Source organism: Prunus persica, chromosome G2 (assembly GCF_000346465.2).
Source record: "Prunus persica cultivar Lovell chromosome G2, Prunus_persica_NCBIv2, whole genome shotgun sequence".
In the NCBI taxonomy this organism is placed as follows: domain Eukaryota; kingdom Viridiplantae; phylum Streptophyta; class Magnoliopsida; order Rosales; family Rosaceae; genus Prunus; species Prunus persica.
In genome coordinates, this window is record NC_034010.1 from 4,227,582 (window position 1) to 4,240,833 (window position 13,252).

Genomic DNA, 13,252 nt, shown 5'->3' on the forward strand with positions numbered 1-13,252 from the left:
CTTTCTCCACTCAGATTTGACAATTTCTGTGTGTGTGTTTTGGCGTCGCCATGCGTGTGTGCGTGTGTGTTTTTGTGGGGGTGGGGGTGGGTGGTGTGGTGGTGTTGTATAAAGCTATGTGTATGCTAAATATACACACTTTGTTGCCAGAATCACCTACAATGGGCAGGTAAAAATGGTTGTAAAAATGCATAGCCGTGGAGATGCAAAATTAGATGCACATGTGCATCCTTTTTTTTACATCCTTTGCAGGTGGTACCCACAGAAGAAAAAGAGAGAGAGAATGTTGGAATCACTCTTCAGCCACCATACAAAATGATGTAGATGACGTGAGCACATCAAGTGGTGCATGGAAATCTTCAACAGCTCTATGATGAACGACTGCGATGGATTGGAATTCAAAATGGAAGGCCTAGATTTCATGCAATTTGCATTGCACTTCCAATAGTTGAAAATATTAGAAAAAAAATACCTTAAAATGTTTAAAATATATTATAATTTTCTACATATATATCTTTAAGTTAGTTTGTAAGTAAAATCATGTGTTCTCCAAATTTAAATTTTTTAAAGTCCATTTGTAAAAATAAAATAAACCAAACATACACAAAATTAATTTTAAAAAGTTCAAAAAAGAAAAAAGAAAAAAGAAAAAAGAAAAAAGAAAAAGAATCATCACAAACAAATCGAGTATACGTCTTTGAATTTATATATTTCCCCATTAATTGTAGCAAAAAATGCATTTACTCCCTTTGGAAGTGTAAATGGAATATAAAAGTAATTTTACACTCCCAAAAATACATCACCCACTGATGATGCTGTAACTTAAGTAAATTGCGTTTGCAGATGGAACGAGGGAGAGAGAGAGAGAGTAGATATGCTATAGAAGACACAGTTATAGGTTTGTAAGTGTTTAAACTAAAATGAAAAAAAGAGGGCGAATAAACTAGCCACTCCACTTTTTTGTCCAATCCAATAAACTAGCCACTCCACAGTTCTTGGTTACAAAGAAACTAGGTCTTTCGAATAACAACACTTCAACTAAGCTGTCACTTCTATTACGTACTGATGAATGACCTAGTGACACATCTTCTCAGCCTCAGGGTGTCCTTGACATATTGGATTTGATGCCCAGCTGGAGGATTTGATTGTGGGATGTGGAGGTTATCTTATGACAAAAAGGGTTTAATGATGGATACATTACTTGGCAAATTTCGGATTACTGACTTAGTTGTCGATAATTAGAGTGTTAGGTGCAATCAATTTTCAAGGGAAAAAAAAAAAGAGTTAACAGGTTTCACACGTAACCGTATATTTTTTTATTTATATATAAGCAATATTTGGAGTGGTAAATTCAAACATAGGAGTTCAAATAAAAAGTAAATGCTCATAATTACTTGAGTTATAAGTTTATTCACCATGTAACTACAGGAGTTTGTTGATGATTTAGCATGCATCATACATGTAATTGCTGGTGTAGGGGAATTTCTAAAACCTTATTGACTTTGTTGGTGAAAAAGAATGGTGTGCCTGATTTGACCATGGTTGATCTCCCTGGAATCACTAGGGTTCCTGTTCATGGCCAGCCTGAGAATATTTATGACCAAATTAAGGATATGATCATGGAGTATATAAAACCTGAACAGAGCATCATTTTAAATGTGTTGTCTGCGACTGTGGATTTTACTACTTGTGAATCGATTAGGATGTCACAGAGTGTGGATAAAACTGGTGAGAGGACTCTGGCTGTGGTTACAATGGTTGATAAAGCACCAGAGGGACTGCTAGAGAAGGTTACAACTGATGAAGTCAATATTGGTCTTGGTTATGTCTGCGTAAGGAACCGGATTGGAGCTGAGACGTATAAGGAAGCTCTAGCTATTTCTGACCAACTATTTCAAACTCATCCTCTGCTTTCCAGGATTGACGAATCTATAGTTGGAATTCATGTTTTGGCCCAAAAGTTGGTTCAAATTCAAGCCTCTAGCATAGCTAGAAACTTGCCGGATATTGTTAAGAAGATTAATGACAAGCTGAGTTCCTGCCTTTCAGAGCTCGACAAAATGCCAAAGAAATTGTCATCTGTTGCTGATGCCATGACAGCTTTCATCAACATCATTGGAGTGTCCAAAGAATCACTTAGTAAAATTCTTATTAGAGGAGAATTTGACGAGTACCAAAATGAAAAGCACATGCATTGCACGGCCAGGCTTGTAGAAATGCTCAATCAGTATGCTGATGAACTTCATAAGGCCAATGAAAGTGATCCCAAAAGTAACTTCTTAACGGAGGAGATTAAGGTTTTGGAAGAAGCGAAAGGTATTAGTCTCCCAATTTTCTTCCCCACAATGTCTTTCTTTCTATTTTGCAGGGAAAAGTGAGGGGAATTTCAAGTATACCCATTAGGTTTGTTGAGCAGGTGTGGAGTTATATTGGGGATGTGGTGATTTCTGTGTTAATGCATGACACACAAGGCTATTATCATCTTCATATGGCTACCAGAAGAGCTGGCCATAATCTTATATCCAAGATGAAAGAAAGGTCAAACAGCTGGATCTTGGAGATTGTGGAAATGGAGAAACGTACAGATTTCACGTGTAATCCTGAATATGTATCTGAATGGAATAGGCTCATGAACAAACAGAACGCATTCATAGATGGAGTCTTGAAGGATGAGCAACGGCCCTCTAAGATGGACATAGAGGGTATTGGGAGATTGAATTTGAAGGTCTAAGGAAGCACACTCATGTTGATCTATCTCAAGCTTTTGACTTGAAAATGCGGATGACTGCGTATTGGAAGGTTGTTCTGAGAAGGTTGGTTGATTGCATGGCCTTGCATTTGCAGCTGACTGTTGCAAACCTTGTGAACAAAGAAATGGAGTTGGAGATTGGTTGTGAGTTAATGGGAGCAAATCACGGCGTTGGGATTGAGAGGATGCTGGAGGAAGCTCCATCAGTTGCAGTCAAGCGCGAGAAGCTCAACAAGAGCATCAAAAAGCTCAAGGATTCTAAGGAGGTGGTTGGTAAGATCTTGGATACTTATGCTGGTTAACTTGTGGGATAGCTATAATGATCAATGTTCTGTTAATTTCTAGTTATTAGTATGTAGTTAAATGATGGCCACTTTCTAGTTACAGCAGACATTTTGTGAGTCCTGTGTGGATGATCTGTTTCTGCTTAACTAAGGGCACATTTTGTTTATCATGTGCCTGGTTGCTCATCCTGTGTGTAACATATCTGTTTCTACGTAATTAAGATCGCGTTTTGCTTATAATCTTGTGGATGCTGATTTTGTTTCTACTCAGTTAAGAACACATTTTGTTTTTAAGTGGCTTCTTGTTGAAATATAATCCTGCAGCAGATTTCTTAGAGCTGAAGCTATTCTCTATTTGTTCTGTTTTTGGTCAGCTCATTTAAATGATGTAAGGAGAGCCATTAGATCATAGTCTAGGTGGATTCTCTAGCTTAGATTTACTATGACAGGTGTAAGAATCTAATAGGATGACAGCTGTAATTCTGTTAGAAGAGAATCACATTTCTCTCCTAGCAGTCACACTATGTAAGCTGCAGTTTTGCAGAAATCAATAGAACAATGCATTTTTCATATTCTCCTATTCATTCTCTCTAGCTAAATGCTCTAGAAGAGTACCTCTTCCTAATCTGAGAAAGAGATAAACTCAGAATGATAACATGGCCTCAGAGCCTAGTTTTGATTGTTTATTGGGCGTGAATCTGTGAAGAAGGAGCTGGTGCTTGGCTGAGCTGACGATTGAGCTCACTCAAAACTTCACGAAGCTTGTCTAGCTGCGTTTGATGTCTAATATGGCAGGATCAAGCTCTTCTGAGCTTCGTACACCAGTATTCAATGGAGAAAACTATGAGTTTTGGAGCATTCGATTGAAGACCATTCTGAAATCTCATGGACTGTGGGATTTAGTTGAACATGGCTTTGATGCTTCAGATCCAACGAAGGAAGAAGGAAAGGAAGAGGGATCTAAAGCTGCTGAAGAAGAGAAATCTGTATCAGCTGAGACCTTGATGAAAGATGCTCGTGCACTTGGACTGATCCAAGGTGCAGTCTCAGACCAAATTTTTCCCAGAATAGTGAATGAAGAAACCTCAAAAGGTGCATGGGATATCCTGAAGCAGGAGTTTAGAGGTGATAAACAGGTAAGAAGTGTGAAACTACAACGCTTACGTAGAGAGTTTGAATACACTCGTATGAAGGATAGTGAATCATTTTCTGTTTATGCTGCTAAACTGTTTGATCTGATCAATCAAATGAAGAATTATGGTGAAGAGTTACCTAGAGAAAGAGTTGTGCAGAAATTGCTTATTAGTTTGCCTAGATCTTATGATTCTATATGTTCTGTGATTGAGCATTCAAAGGATCTTGACACTCTTGAAATTCAAGAAGTGGTTGCATCTCTCAAGAACTTTGAGCTCAGACTAGACAGGCACAATGAAAATTCAACAGAAAAGGCTTTCACTAGTCTGAACATTGAGAGTAAAAGCTCTAAGAATGGAAGTTCTTCTGGAGGTAACAAGTCTCAGAAGAACTGGAAGGAAAATGGGAAGAATTGGAATAACAAGTCCAATTCAAATACCAAACCAAATGCATCAAATGATGGAACTAAAACACCCTGCAAGCACTGTGAAAAACTGCACTATGGCAAGTGCTGGTTTGAAGGAAAACCAAAATGCAGAGGATGTGGAAAGTTTGGTCACATGGTTAGAAATTGCCATGACAATCAATCTGTGCAGAAGGTGAACTATGCCAATCAGGTTGAAGAAACTGGAACATTGTTTTATGCATGCAATGCTGTGACAGATGTGAAAATGAGCAACTCTTGGTATGTGGACAGTGGCTGTAGCAACCATATGACTGGAGATGAAAGGCTACTGATAGACATTCGAAGGGATGTAACTTCCAAGGTGAAAATGGGGACTGGAGAGACAATTCAAGTTGCAGGAAAAGGTACTCTTGTGATAGAAACCAAATCAGGCAGAAAACACATTCAAGAAGTGATGTTGGTGCCTGGTTTAGAAGAGAACTTGCTAAGTGTTGGTCAGATGATGGAACATGGGTATTGTTTAGTATTTGGAAAGGGAATGGGGACAATTTTTGATGATTGGTCACTGCAAAACTCTATAGCTAAGGTTCCAATCACTAGCAATAGGTGTTTCTCTCTCACAATGGTACCTGCTACTCAGTTGGTGCTGAGAGCAAGTGTGACTCACAGTTTGCAGACTTGGCATAAAAGGCTGGGTCATCTTAATGATCAAAGCATCAAGATGCTAGCAAATCAAGACATGGTTCATGGACTGCCTAGTCTGGAGAAGGATTTAGCAGTGTGTGAAGGCTGCAAGCTGGGAAAGCAGCATAGAGACTCATTTCCTGCAAAATCTACTTGGAGAGCTCAGTCTCCACTAGAATTAGTTCACACTGACATCTGTGGTCCAATGCAGACTGCATCAATGTCAGAAAACAGATATTTCCTGTTATTCATTGATGACCATACAAGAATGGCTTGGGTTTATTTTCTCAGAAATAAATCTAATGCTTTTGAATGTTTCAAGAAGTTCAAAGCAATGACAGAATTGCAGAGTGGACACAAAGTGAAGTCACTTAGAAGTGATAGAGGTGGAGAATTCATGTCAAATGAATTCCTTGCATACTGCAGTGAGGCTGGAATACAAAGGCAGCTGACAGTGGCATATTCTCCTCAGCAAAATGGAGTTGCTGAGAGGAAGAACATGACAGTAATTGAGATGGCAAAGTCTATGCTACATGAAAAGAATCTTCCTTATGAATTTTGGGCAGAAGCTGTTCATACAGCAGTCTACCTTCTCAACAGATGTCCTTCTAAATCTCTTGAGAAAATGACACCATTTGAGGCCTACACAGGAAGAAAGCCAGGTATTGCACACTTGAAAGTGTTTGGATGCCTATGTTATGTGCTTATTCCTTCTGTTTTGAGACACAAGTTGGAAGAAAATAGTCACAAATGCATTTTTGTGGGCTATGGATTGTGTGAAAAAGACTATAGACTGTATGATCCTAAGACAAGAAAGATTATCTTGTCTAGGGATGTCTATTTTGATGAAGAAGCCTCATGGAAATGGGAGAATCCTAGCAATGCAGATGTGGGAATACCTATGCCAGATGGAAATCAAGATACTGCAGAAACTGAACAGAGGGTATTAGATGATCACTCTCAGTTCTTGGATACTCAAATGCAGATGGAAGAAGAAATTGCACCTCAAGGGGAAGAAATGCTTGAAGAGACTCAAAGGTTTGATCATACACCTCACAAGTGGAGGAATATTAATGACATCATGGCACAATGCAACATGTGCATTGTAGAACCTGACAGCTTTGAAGAAGTAGATTTGGATGAATCATGGAGATGTGCAATGGAGGCTGAATTGGAGATGATTGAGAAGAAAAATACTTGGAAATTAGTTGACAGGCCATCTAACAAACCAGTAATAGGTGTTAAGTGGGTCTACAAGGTCAAACTGAACCTAGATGGTACTGTGCAGAAGAATAAAGCTAGGCTTGTGGCTAAAGGCTATTCACAGAAACCTGGAATCGACTAGAATGAGACATTTGCCCCTGTGGCAAGACTTGACACCATCAGAACTTTGATAGCTCTTGCAGCACAAAAGGAATGGAACCTATTTCAATTGGATGTGAAGTCTGCTTTTCTCAATGGCATTCTAAAGAAGGAAGTTTATGTTGAACAACCTCAAGGATATGTTCAAGAAAGCAAGGAAACCAAGGTGTTCAGGTTGAACAAGGCTCTATATGGACTGAAGCAAGCCCCAAGGGCCTGGTATGATGAAATAGATGCCTATTTCAACACTGCAGGTTTCAAGAAAAGCTTAAGTGAAGCTACTCTCTATATCAAAACTGGTGACACCTCAGGTATTATCATTGTCTCCCTCTATGTAGATGACATTATATATACTGGAAGCTGTCCTAAAATGCTTGAAGAATTTAAACAAGATATGATGCAACACTATGAGATGACAGACTTGGGTCTGTTGCATCATTTTCTTGGCATGGGAGTGGAACAAACTGACAAGCATATTTTCATTCATCAAAAGAAATATGCCATGAAAATTCTTGAGAAGTTTGGAATGAGAGATTGCAAGTCAGTGGCAATTCCATTAGTGGTGAATGAGAAATTGTGTAGAGAAGATGGGAGTGAAGCAGCAGATGAAAGTGAATTCAGACAGATTGTAGGAAGTCTCCTTTATCTGACTGCCACAAGACCAGATGTCATGTTTGCATCTAGCTTGCTTGCTAGATTTATGCACAATCCCTCAAAGAAACACATGGGAATTGCTAAAAGGGTGCTGAGATACATTCAAGGCACATTGGATTTTGGAATTGAGTTTGCAAAAGGGAAGACAGCTACTCTAATTGGGTACTGTGATAGTGACTGGGCTGGGAGTGAAGATGATATGAGGAGCACCTCAGGATATGCCTTCACACTAGGCTCAGGCATGTTCTCTTGGGCTTCCATCAAGCAAAACACAGTTGCTCTATCTACAGCCGAAGCTGAATATGTGAGTGCTGCAGAAGCAACTTCACAAGCTAAGTGGCTGAGATTTGTGCTTGAAGATTTTGGTGAAGAACAGATAGAAGGGACTCAGATTCTATGTGATAACACCTCAGCAATTGCAATGGCAAGGAATCCAGTCCATCACCAAAAGACAAGACACATCAGCAGAAAATTTCATTTTATCAGAGAAGCCATTCAAGCAAAAGAAATTGAACTGATATACTGCAAAACAGAAGATCAGATAGCAGACATCTTGACTAAAGCTCTACCTAAGGATCGGTTTGTGAGGCTGAGAAGCTTGCTTGGTGTGAAATCAGCTAAAGGATTAGAAGGGAGTGTTGAAATATAATCCTGCAGCAGATTTCTTAGAGCTGAAGCTATTCTCTATTTGTTCTGTTTTTGGTCAGCTCATTTAAATGATGTAAGGAGAGCCATTAGATCATAGTCTAGGTGGATTCTCTAGCTTAGATTTGCTATGACAGGTGTAAGAATCTAATAGGATGACAGCTGTAATTCTGTTAGAAGAGAATCACATTTCTCTCCTAGCAGTCACACTATGTAAGCTGCAGTTTTGCAGAAATCAATAGAACAGTGCATTTTTCATATTCTCCTATTCATTCTCTCTAGCTAAATGCTCTAGAAGAGTACCTCTTCCTAATCTGAGAAAGAGATAAACTCAGAATGCACTACTACAAAAAAGCAAAAAGACGACGGTAAATCACCGTCGTGTATTTGGTTTTTCAATGGTCGTGGAATCCACCGTCATCTTTTCCCTCATAAACCACGACGCTAAATAACCGTCGTTGTTAAACAATACAACGTCATCAAAAAATACAAAACGACGTCTTTGTACTGCAAAAAGATCTAAAAAAAGCAATCGATGATGATAATAGACGACCAATTCTCTAAAAAGACCGTCGTTAAAAAGGGAAAATATGACACATATTAAGAGAACAAGGCCGCAAGATAGACATACAACGACGACAATAAAAATACGCCGACGTTAAATATAATTTTCACGACAATAAAAAATATGACGTCTTTAAATACATTAGAAGACGACGTTATTGATACCTACTACGTCGCACATATAAACACAACCGTCGTACAATTAATTTTCCACTTCGATTTTTTGATAAAAGATGACGTGGAAATAGTTGTCAGTGTCATTATTTACGACGTATGTGTTTCTATAGTAGACGTTGAAAAACTAAACAACGTCAGTTACAAATATATGAGAGTCGTATTAAAAAATTTATACGTCCTATTTTCAGAAACAAACAACGACCATAAATATTAGACGTTGTTAAATACAACAACGTCGGAAAACAATAAAAACAGACGTGTTTAGTCTGCTAAAGTTCTACAACGTCTCTTATTTACAAAAAACCGTCGTGAAATAAATTTTCCACTTCGATTTTATCTAAAAAAGATGACGTGGAAATAGTTGTCAGTGTCATTATTTACGACGTATACATTTATATAGTCGACGTTGTATTTATATGTATTCATTACTCACGACGCACTTAATAATATAGACGACGTTGAACGTCTAAACAACGTCGGTTCCAAATAAATGAGAGCCGTATTACAGAACATATAGACGGCGTAGATTATGATGGGAGCCGTATTACAAATAACGTCGTTTAATTGTTATTAGACGGCGGTTATAATGAATTTCCGTCGGAATTAATTTCGTTCCTCTTCGTTTATAAAAGAACTTGCGACGTGGAAAATGTATGATGACGTCGTATTTTTTAACGTTCAGATTACATATCTCGTTTTTTAGACGTCGGTATTATGGGATTGGAGTCGTGTTATTTTGAATTACATGGCGGTTCTTTATCCTTCACCGACGTGATATCCTGAATAATTGCTTCACAATAGCGTCGTGGTTCTTCATTGTTACGTTGCTTTAAGACGTCGGTAAATATGCTGAATAACTGATTCACAATAACGTCGTGTTTTATTTGAACGTAGAAAGTGAAGAAATCACATTACAATATATTACAAAATTAATGTCATACACTGCCAATTACATAAGCATCATTCAATCCATATATCTTCACACCAAAATCACCAAAATCATTATCATCCATATCAATTTCTTCAGACACAAAACTGTACCTACTATGGCCATCATCTTCTTCAACATTTCTGCTAGCATTAGTAGTTGCTTCCCAAGGTTCTCCGTGAAATGTCCAATTCTTATAGCTTTGGTCAATTCCATTAAAGTATAAGTGATCCCTTATAATTCCAACCCCAAACAACTTCAAATTAACACATTTAACACATGGACAACGGATATGTGTTGTAGTTAGAAGATTTTCTACAGCAAAGTTCAAAAATGCTTCCACCCCAAACTCATATGCCTTCGATCTTCTATCCGAGTGCATCCATGACTTATCCATCTCCGACACTATAACCTATTATCTATAATAAAGTGAAAATACAGGCAATGACCATCACTATAGCAGATTATACAATGATCTAATCGCAAGTAATAAACAACAGAGACGACGGGTTTTAATCAAAAACAGACGTATTTGGCATATATAGACGACGGATTTTCAACAGACGTCGTCTATTATACGTAATACAAACGACGGTTTATGAAAAAACCGTCGTGTATAAGTAATACAACGACGGTAGTTTAAAAACACCGTCGTGTAATCGTCGTCGTACGCCTTAAAATTCGTCGTGTCTCAGTTTATTTTCAAGAACACAAAACCCATTAAGAACACAACATATATATGAAACCAAGCAAGAAACCAACATATACATGAAACCAAGCATGAAAACAATAAATCCATTCCCAATTCAACATAACATAGGGTGATTAAAAGATACGACAAAATTAAATCCATTCCCAATTCAACATAACAGATAATGTAATCCATGAACCCATTAAACAGAAAATCCATGAACCCATACCTATAAGCATTGGTGCACTTTGCACCTTCTCCAGAGCGGAAAATGACAAGATCAAATAAAGGTGTCCTTTTGCTGGAAATCATTTGGAAGTTGGTGATGTGTCTTTTTGTGTTGATTTCCAGCAAAAGTACACCTTTATTTGATCTTGTCATGAACCCATTAAACAGAAAATCCATGAACCCATACCTATAAGCACATTATTAACAGATCGCAAAGCATATACCTAAAACCCTTTAACAAAACAACCTAATATCATTCAATGAATTTACAAGGGGAAGATAGGGTTTGTACTTACAGGTTGGACGAGCTCACAGATTCGACGAGCCTGGAGAGTGCAACTTTTAATTAGAGCAGAAGTGAGAGAGCGAAATGTTATGTCGCGTGAAATCTGAAATTTTAGGTTTCAGGGATCAAAGTATAAGACTAAGAGCCAAATCTAAAAAAATTTAGGTCGCGCGAAAATTTTTAGAGCGCGCGCGTTATAAAACGTCGAAAGAAAAACCAAGGCGAAAGTTCTACAAGTACCGACGTAAATTTAATATTCCACGACGGAAACTTCATTTTTCGGATTAAGAACGTAAGGCCGTTCATTTTTCGGATTAATTTTAAATTTATTTTGAATTTTTTATATAACGACGACTGAAAAACCACGTCGGTGTTAAGAAATTAAAGACGTTGTAAATTATATAAACCGACTTACATATTAAAATAACGTCGTTTAAAGCGTAAACCATGTCGTATGTTTTACTGTACGACGTAAAATATGTATTCCACGACCCAACCACCGTCGTTAAAAATTAATACACTAAACCCATAAAATTAAATTATACAATTTAAAAAATTAAGTTTATAAAAGGTTTTATGGTTTTAAAGCCTAACATATAACATAGACTACCCAAAAATTATACTTTAAAAATAAACCCCAATAAATAACAACACTAATCTCTAAACCCTAGACTCTAAACCCTAAACCATAAAACTAGAAGTGATTTTATGACTCATCAAAACAATTTTGTTTTGGATGGTCATTTTAAATTTTTGTTATTCAAAATGAATTTTTTCAAGGTTTATGTGGAAGAAAATATATCAATGACTTCATAGGAGTTGACTTTTCAATTTTCTGATTTATTTTATATTTATTTTGAATATTTTGATATAAAAATAATAAAATATTCTTACCACAACAACAAACCACGTCGGTGTTAATAAATTGTAGACGTTGTAAATTGTAATAGACTACTAAGTCGTTAAAATGACGTCGTTAAAATGAGAAACCATGGCGGCTATTTAACTATACGACGTAAAATATATATATCAACGACTTAACCGCTGTCGTTACATAAACGTCGTCGATGATACCCTGAACCCTTAAGAAATTGAAGATGTTGTAAACCATAAACGACTCAATTGTTCAAAGAACGTCGTCTAACTATATTTTTACGTCGTAATTGTTTAAAACACGAAACAACAAAATACGACGGTTTGTGACTTTATTAGGTCGTTGGAAAAGTATTACACGTCGGTTAAGCAATTTGTATGTTTGTTTTTTTTTTAATTTAAGAAAACCTCAACAAATTTTTACATTACATATTATAGAGAAAATTTGTACATTATACATAAATATCAAGTGTTCAATAATTGCCCTGTTTAATAATTTGGAAAACAAACTCTGCCCATTCATTCCGGACTTCATCAATGGCTTCTTGGGGGTATGAAGCTTCCTGGTTTCCCTTGGCATACTGCATAAACAATGACTATTAGGGTTTATAAATAAAAAGAAATTCAATCACAGACGACGATATTTTTCATAACCGACGTAGTATATCCATTCAACGACGTTAATTTTACACGACCGTCGTTGATAATACAAAAAACGACGTGAAATGTATGAAGGTAATTTCTTCTTACCTTATTCTCAAACCCCAAGGAAGGATCCATGATGATGTCCCTCATGAAGCGCATTACATAATACCCGCATTCGACATTGCTGGGTTGCTTTGGTGTGCCTGAGAGAGTTTTCCAAATTACATTTTTACGTCCTGCTCGGGCTATGTGGGTATTATATATTTTTAAAGCACTGTTCACGATGTTTTTGGCCTCTTCATCGACCACACGATTTCCTGGCAGAGGATCCAGAAAATAGACGGTTTCTCTCTTTGCTCTTACAATCAGCAAAATCCAATGACGGCTGCACAAAATTAATATAAAAACGACGGTTATTTACAAAAACGACGTATTATAGTATTTCACACGACGAAGTAAAGTAGCTAACGACGACATTATATATTTATCACGATGATAAATAAATACCGACGTGGTTAGTAGTTTCAAACGACTAAATAAAATAAAACACCGACGTGGTTAGTTTATAAGCTGTCATTTATTGAAAATCTTAAAAACAAAATCCTAAGGAGACTAACCCTGGATTGTAAGGCATCATGAAAATCTGTTCACCGTCTGTCTTCTGAAGTCGAGCTGCTACAAGTCGTGATCTTGCAGTTATTGTGCCAGAGTTGGCACTAACTGTAGCAGGGTCGATAAAGCCAACCATACTGCACATATTGGCTTTTTTCAAAACATCGTGTAAGTACCTAAACAAAATAAAATAATATAAACAAGTCAGCACACAAAACACGACGGGTTATGTATAAAAAAACGACGTATTATAATATTTCAAACGACGTACTGAAATAGATGAGACGTTATAATATATTTATCACGACGGTTGTTAGTTAAGACGACGTG

At 37.1% G+C, this 13,252-nt stretch overlaps 1 pseudogene across 1 annotated transcript in view; it reads left to right on the forward strand.

Moving 5' to 3' along the window:
* The window catches only part of LOC18785227, a 4,155-nt pseudogene extending 896 nt beyond the window's left edge, over positions 1-3,259 (forward strand). Inside the window, exon 2 of the transcript XR_002270186.1 lies at positions 1,478-3,259. The product of XR_002270186.1 is annotated as a dynamin-related protein 4C (transcript). The remainder of the gene's footprint in view (positions 1-1,477) is intronic.